General features: G+C 36.2%; 1 non-coding gene and 1 pseudogene across 1 annotated transcript; one reads left to right on the top strand and one right to left on the bottom strand.

Moving 5' to 3' along the window:
* Positions 1–235: 235 nt before the first annotated feature.
* Positions 236–354, bottom strand: LOC118610918. Its single transcript, XR_004954145.1, has one exon. It is a non-coding gene; the product is annotated as a 5S ribosomal RNA (ribosomal RNA).
* Positions 355–7,873: 7,519 nt separating this feature from the next.
* On the top strand, positions 7,874–7,987 carry LOC118611249 (annotated as a pseudogene).
* Positions 7,988–8,246: the final 259 nt, after the last annotated feature.

Here is an 8,246-nt window from a genome sequence, read left to right as displayed (position 1 = left end):
GTAATCAGGCATCTTGAGGAAGAAGAGATAATATGCACTGTCTGTCAGCCAATTCGAACTGGAAACAGCAACACAACATGTATAGTCAGTTGAACAAGCATACTAAAGAAATATGGAAAACAGAAAAGTAAAATTCTCTAATTGTACCACACTAACAAAATTTATTTACTTGTTTATTTATACATTTATTCACTCAAGTCACTAGATATTTACTAATTTTTTATTTTTGTTTTTATGCCTACAGCACCTAGTCTTCCTAGGTGGTCTTCCATCCAACTACTAATCAGGCCCAACCCTGCTTAGCTTCCAAGATCAGATGGGATTGGGTGTGTTCAGGGTGGCGTGGCCATAGACTACTAAATACTTACTATGGTCTAATCACCATGCCTCCAAGGGAATTAAAGTCTAGTAAAGGAATTGGAGCCAAGTAGAAATAATCACTAATAATATTATAGTATATTTTCATTGACTCCTAATGTTATAGTTTTTTTTAATATATTGGAGTTACACTGTATTCAGTCTTATTTTTTTTTTTTAAACTTACAGCACAGTGGGAGTGACAAAAGAGGGGCACAGCTGTTTATTCTAGATTCTTGGCCATCAGGAATAAGGTTGTTATTTTTTTTCTTTTTTTATTGAATTTATTGGGGTAACATTGGTTAACAAAGTCATATGGGTTTCAGATTATGTTATTTTTAACCTGAGTTTGGAGTATACTATTGTTCTATAATTTATATAGCAGGCCCTGTTCCTTTTCTGCTTCACGGAGCCTGTCTCCAGCTGTACATTTTCTCCACCTTAAACTGAGTCATCAGCTGTGGGTAGACGGGTGCTCCTCACTGCCCAGCAGTCAGTAAGGGTAACAGAGCCGACAGAGCTCGCTCTTAGCAAAATGGCGGGTGAGGCAGAATAGGCATCAGTCTGGAGATAGGATCAGTCCTTGCACCCTGCTTCAGCTACTTCAGTTTCTTACAGATCAGCCTCACAGCGGATGACAGAGATCTCATGACCTAGTCCATAAGAGGCTGATCCTGTGCGTGTTTTCTCATCTCTTAAGTCAACTTTTCTTCCATCATTTCCCATAGTCCTCTTCTTCTACCCCTTCCCCCTCCAGAATCCTGATTTTCACAAAAAACTGTTTTTTCCCCCTTAATGCCACCTCTCCCCTTAGAAAAAGTGAAAGCATAGTCCATTTTATCCCTTATTTGTTGTACAAATTTTATAGCCTCAGGCTTCCATTTGAGGTCTATAGCTTTAGCCTTAGCCTGGTTTCTGCTCTCTTTGTAGTTAAATCATATTTTACTATAACTAAATCATACTCCACTAATTTTTTTACAATGTAATGGTTTTTAGTATATTTACAAAGCTGTGTAACATCACCACAACCTAATTTTAGAATATTCTCCTCATCCCAGAAAGAAACAAACCACATAACCATTTGCAGTCACTCTCTATTTTCCCTACTCTCCTGCCAGCCCTAGTTAATCATTAACCTACTCTCTGTCTCCATAGATTTGTCATTATTGCTGCTTGTAGAGGGGATAGGTATAGATGGGGCGAAAGGTGAGCTCTGGTCTGGAGGTGAGCTATTTCTGACTCTTCTATCTCCCAAATTTAAAGTTAAAACTCCTTACCCCTTTGAAGATTTTCTTCTAAAGATTTCCATCTGATCTCCAAAAGATATTCATATATATCTATAAACATATATTTTATATACACACACACACGCCTAAATTTGATCTTTTTTTTTCTGAGCATCAGCGACCTTTGTCATTTCCTTCTTTCCTCAGAGAGCATTTTGTTCATTTGTATTTTTAAAACTTGTGTCATAGCATTAACTGAAAGCTGAACTGGCAGCTCCTTGAAGGTAGGGCTTCCTTCCCAGTACTCTGGCAGACAATCAGTCAATGTTTTACTAAGTGAAGCACTTCATTTCCCAAACCATATGGCATTCTGGTGGTTACAGATGTTCCCAATCAACTCACACATAAAGCATTTAGCTTCCTACAAACTAAGTACCAATACTCCATTGACCTTAAGATGAGTTGTAATAAAGGACAGAGCAGCAGTAGGCCTAGGCACCAGAGGGTAATCATGTGGCCACAACAAGCAGAGATATTTGTCTCTTGTCTGATCCTGCCCAACTTTCTAGTGTCACCCTCCCGGTCAATTGTTCCTCCCCTTTAAAGCCTAGAGTGGAGCACTCAGAGGCCCCCACAGAGGCAGAAATGGTTGATATTCCAATATTTAGAGGTTAGAACAATAGTTCTCAAAAAATTTGTGTCTCTCCAAGAGAATTTGAAAAACTATGCACATTACATAATTTAAAGTTGGCATCCAAAATTTATAAGTTTAAATATTTACTGAGAATGTAATTTTTTATTGTAAATATTGATATTTAAAACATTAGTCTTTTTAAATTTACAATCCGATGTATGTTTTTGGTCAGATAAATTCCATTTCACTTTACTGTGGAATGAGACCACTAGACAGTGTTACTATTTGGCCAGTATTTTTCTCAAAAAAGCTTCAAATCTGCTCAAGAATTTGAACAAGCACATGGTTGAGACTCAGTTCTTTGCCATGTCATGTGAATGAGATGATTTTTTTTTGCATATGTGGACAAGTGCCATTCTGACCTCTGAGCACTCTGTATGCCTGTGGGACATGTTAGTTGCATACTGCACCCCAGCAGTGCGGCAAATTGAACTGACTGTGGTTGTTTAGTAGTTTTCACTTAAAAATAAGATATCTAGTGTTGTGTAGCATTTTTTTGTGAACAGGATTGTCCTGACCATTTTTTTGCTAGTGAAAAATGGAACACATGTATTTGTATAGATTTGCTGAAATTTAAAATGCTCATGGCATATCCTTGAAAACAGTCTCTTCTATGTCACATTTTGCCTTACCATGTTCTTTAAATTTAAAACAAGTTCCTATTCTCTCTGGAAAGATGGTTCCACAGGAAACAAATAGCATTTAGTTGCCTCTGGGAAGGGGAACTGAGTGGCTGGGGCAGTGTGGGAGGAAAACATTTATTATATCTTGTATCCATTGAATTTTAAGCCATGTGAATACATTGCATATTGAATTTTAAAATACTATTTTAAAAATAAGATTTTAGTTAATTATGTAATAACTTTAAAAAAAATTGCTTGCCAGAATTGTAATAATAGGTAGTTATTTTGGTTTTTGATCATTAAAACATTTCTCTAGTTCTTAAAGATTTATCCAACAAGCATACACAATAATAATATAATGGCAACAAGAAAATTACTGACAGGAAGACATCGAAACAGTATAAGGAAGCCAGATTAGCAAAAAGGTGCCCAAACAAGAAACTAAGACTCAGAGTATCCCAGTTTTTTATTTTAAGAAATGGAATCATTAAATGTCTAATCACTGTGCTATATACCTGGAATTAATATAAAATAATATTGAATGTTGACTCTAATTGAAAAATAGAAATTGAAAAAAGGAAATGGAAAGATTAGCCAATGAATACCCATATTAACACTCTTCACCTAGATTTCAGGATGTTCTACCAGGACTTTGCCCTGTGAAACCCCACGGCATATTATTCTCCTATTACCAGAGCTATTGGTAATGTTAACCTCAAAGATACTGCAGACCTAAGGGTGCAACCCGCGCTTACAATTTGGATCTGGACCTTTTTATGGTGAATGAAAATCAAGGGAACTCGGCATTAACTGAATTGAATTGATCATCAACTTTTGTCAGGTGTGTTGTAGGGAGGCGCTATAGAACTGGAATAAAGAAAGAATTAAAGCACCATGGACGAGTTATATCTATTTATAATAAACTGATGATATAGTAAGTAAAATGTTTGAGTTCTGTAAACCTTTATAGCAAACTAATCAAACCCAAGGAGAGGATTGTGGGAACCTCTAATTTATAGCCAGTTGGTCAGAAGCACAGGTAACAACCAGAACTGGTGATTCGATCTGCGTGGGAGGTATAGTCTTGCGGGACCCAGCCTTCAACTCTGCGGAATCTGATGTGCTGTCTCCAGGTGGATAGTGTCAGAATTAAGCTGAATTGTAGGACACCCAGCTGGTGTTTTCCTACCCTTACCAAGTAATTCTTGTAATTGAGGTCGGGATCGTAATAAGCAAATGGATGCAAGGGTTCAGGTGCCAATTTCGGCTAACTTAAGCAAAGGGAAGTTTAGCTTGTTCAGGGAACAGAACACTTAAATGAGATTTCTGTTAGAATATCTAAGTTAAAAACAAATTATCATCAGGCTAATAGAAAAGCTTTAAAGCAAAAGTTGTCAAACTTTGTGGTTTCATCTTTCTCCATCTGTATTTAAGTGGTAAAAGGTGTGAATTAGAAAATAAATATTTGTATCATTCTTTGCCCGCCAAAATTTTTAAAAAGCAGAAGATACTTCAGAGGCATAGGACAAAGAAGAATATTTAGTAGTTCAGGACCATTCTGGAGAGAATCATGTATCTTAGGGTGGGGATTCCTGGTGAATCCCAAGAGGCCGGAAAAGCTGAAAGCTGCTCACCACGCCGCCTCCCCTCCTACACACAGGGAGGAATTACCCTGTTCAGGAGAGAAGAGACTTAATATCAGGGCTCCTTTCTGTTCTCATTAATCTGGGTCCCAAAGAAGGTCTCCAAATACACCATTTTTTCTTAAAAACATTCTTCATACTTTATCTGATGATTTTTACTTTTCAAATGCAATCCATCAAATGCCTTTTTTTAAAAAAATTATTTCTTTTTAAGTACAAAATTGAATTTAATTGTTTTAATAATCACCTATGCAGAATTCCAGATTATAGACAGTTCCATTCATCAATTCTTAAAAGCTTTTTAGTTTAATGTTTTCACAATGTTTAGTTTCTACTTTGTTGCTCTGGTTTTTTGTTTTGTGCTCTTAGTCCCCTGATTTAACTTTCTGTTTAACCTAAACCCCAGACTTGGGAACCATCTCTTCACATACTTGTCGTTCATTGTTCGTCCTGCCTCAATGTCTTGCATTTGACTGAACATGCCCAGTTCTTTTAACAATTTCTCATAGATCTAATTTCACAAGCCTTTAATCAGTTGGTGTTCTCTGAATGCTCTCCAAGTTTTTTCTCTTTATGGAGCATGACATGAAAAATTAAATATAGTTTGTTCCAACTAAAGCCTGTCCAATGCCAAATAAATAAAAAATAATCGCTTCTCTCCTTTTTCATGCTTATGCTTTAATATAATCCTATAAAGTATTTGTCTCCTATTTCAACATAGAAAAGACTCATCCAACTTATCATTAACCATAATTGTTGGGTCTCATGTGGCTTTGTTTCAGCTATGGCTGTCTTAGCCGGTATTTCCACGTTTGTTGCAATTTGGTAGCATATTAAAAATTAAATTTTAAGTCCTTAAAAGGATTTTCTTTACATTTTCCTTCAAAGATTGGTCCATGAACAATTGGTGTAAATGTGAATTTAGTGTTTGGGGTCTCCAGAACTAAAGCTTGAATGATTCTGAGTATTTTTGTGATACGAACTGGAAAGGATTCAGATGGCTAGATACCAGCAGAGACTGCCAAAAGCTGTGGAAGAAGCAGCCTGCTTTTGTTTTATCCTGTCATCCTTCAGTTGTAAGTAACAGAAACCAATTTGGGCTAACTTTAGCAAAGAGGAGTCTATTGGAAAGATATCAGAGGATTTTCAGGCTAGAGAATCATACTTAAAGAACAGCAAACACCAAGAATGCTCCAAAAAGCAGAAATCTCAGCATTTGTTCTTCCCTAGTCATTTACAGTTCTATACCCTGGACACTGATCTTAGGCACTGGAGGGGTCTTAAAAGTGATAAGACAAAGCCAGTGTACTTCAGAACATTACAGTCTAGGAGGAAAAGAAAGAGATACACAAATAATGAAATATAAAACTAAGTGTTGATTATGGCTTAAGTAAAATATTCTAAAAGCTGACTTCCCAGTTGTCTCCTGGTTACAGACAGAATAGACTTCCCATAATTCTTAGTGCAAATGTGGTTGCTGGTAAAGAGTATGTAGCCTATCTTTAACTATCTCTCATTTATCTTCTCCTTCAACTTCTTCTCCACTCAGATTCCATGATATTTCCAATTTGGTAAATGACAAACTGAAAAGCACCAATCCTTAAAGATATCTTTACAACACATGGCTTTACAAATTCCTTGGGCTTTTAAAGGTGCCCTCAAAACTTATGTTTTAACCTTGCTCTAGGAAATTCTCACTTTCAGAGAATAACTCATCTACATCATTTTTTTTTTTTTTGGATGTCATCTCAGGCAGCACTTGCAACCTCAGTGAAATAACACATTGGTGTATCACATTTTGATATGAGGTGATCACAGGTAATTGTTCAGAGTGGAGAGGGGGGTCTATTATTAAAAGGAAACTCAAAAACATGAAAATAATTAAGAATGGCAACAAAGATTGGCAATGGTTTAAATATAACTCCCTGCATGCCAGTTGTAATTTATCCCTTTCTCTCTCAGGAAATCATATTGGAATGCATAAATATGTGTGTGTATACATACATATACATAAATAAATCAAAAAGCAAAAATAAATACTCAGCAGTCATAATAATCTCTGCCACATAAAATTTACCATTTTAACCATTTTTAAGTTTGTAGTTCAGTGAAATCAAGTACATTCACATTGTTGTGCAGCTGTCACCACTATCCATCTCCCAAACTTTTATAGCATTCCAAACTGAAATTCCATCTTTTACTAATTAATTTTATCACATCCCTTGAGAGAATTTGAAATGCTTTGAGAGGCTGAAAATGGAAGAATTTCTTTTCTACCTGTCAATAGTTTTTGATTTGTTCAGCTTCATATTCAATACCTATATAGGAAAAATGAATTAACAGAATTGTTGATTTTCTTTACATTATAGAATCTTACTTTGGGAGATACTTTTTAGACTGTTTAGGCATTGGACTTGTATGTACAGTAAAATTTCCAAAATAATTTTGAAGACTAACATGGTGTTTTTTACTTTAATTTTTTCCAATGTAAGTACAATAGGGAAAAAAATGTTATTCATCACCACTGTTCATAAAAAGGACGTCTTAACACAAAAATAAATAGGAAAGTCATAAAGAATAAAAAGGGAATTTAATTAAACTGGATAAATTTACCTTTATGAAAATGTCACTCACTGCATGTTTATTTTTCTGAATGTACCAATAACTGGTAGAAATTATAACAGAGAGAAACAATTTTCTGAGAGAAAACAAATGCATATTTGGTGTCCGTCAACCACCTTCCAGCAACATGCAATGCTTGGACTCTGTCACATTCCATCAATTGGCAGTGGGCCTCTCATGGCTCATTTAAAAGGCTATATTTTCTCTAGGTTATATTTTATCAACGGTCATCACTGGACTCTTTGAAAGTCTTGTAGGGGGCTACAAATCATACATTTCTTTAGTGAGAGGCCAGCACTAGCTGTGGCAGGAGATTGCTTTGCACATCTAATCTTCTGCAGCCTATGTCATAAAATTTCTCCAAATGCCTATTTTGAGTATAAAATACAAGGTGATTGTATGGTTTTTAAAGCTCTCTACTCTCCCAATTCTTGATTTTCACCTACATAAGCTGCCGTTGTGATCTCTAACAGGAAAATTGATAGGTCCGAAATTATTATTTGTGTAGCTCTCTAGACATGCACAGTCAAAAAAATGATTTGTCTCTCATTTTCCTGCAGAAACAAGAATATGTATATATTTTAATCTCATGGTAGTTGTCGAGATGTGTGCTAGCTTGATGCACTTGTGCCGAATATGGAAATGCCCTTCCAGGCCAAGAAGTATCAAGGAAAATAATCACCTTAAAAAGTTAACTTAAAAATTGCAATCTATGGCCATGCCACCCTGAACGTGCCCAGTCTGATCTCAGAAGCTAAGCAAGGTCGGGCCTGGCTAGTACTTGGATGGGAGACCACCTAGGAAGAACAGGTGCTATAGACATTAAAAAAAAAAAATTGCAACGGCACTTGAATATCCTCGGGTATCACCAGTCTGAAGCTATAAAAGGGGAATTACATTAACAGTAATGATTCAAATCCCACTGATTCTTGCCCCTACTGATTCATAGAAGACATTAGCCCCATTTCAAAACTTCACATTGGTAACTGGGAAGCCCCATAGCACATTTGAAAAGTGCCCCCAAAATCCTGGGAAGCTTGTCTGTGGCTCCGCCAGCAGACAAGGCTTCTGTGGGACCTGC

This window comes from Rousettus aegyptiacus, unplaced genomic scaffold (genome assembly GCF_014176215.1).
Source record: "Rousettus aegyptiacus isolate mRouAeg1 unplaced genomic scaffold, mRouAeg1.p scaffold_m13_p_13, whole genome shotgun sequence".
Classification (NCBI taxonomy): Eukaryota; Metazoa; Chordata; class Mammalia; order Chiroptera; family Pteropodidae; genus Rousettus; species Rousettus aegyptiacus.
The sequence above is the reverse complement of the archived record's forward strand: the minus strand, read 5'-3'. Positions and strand labels throughout refer to the sequence as shown.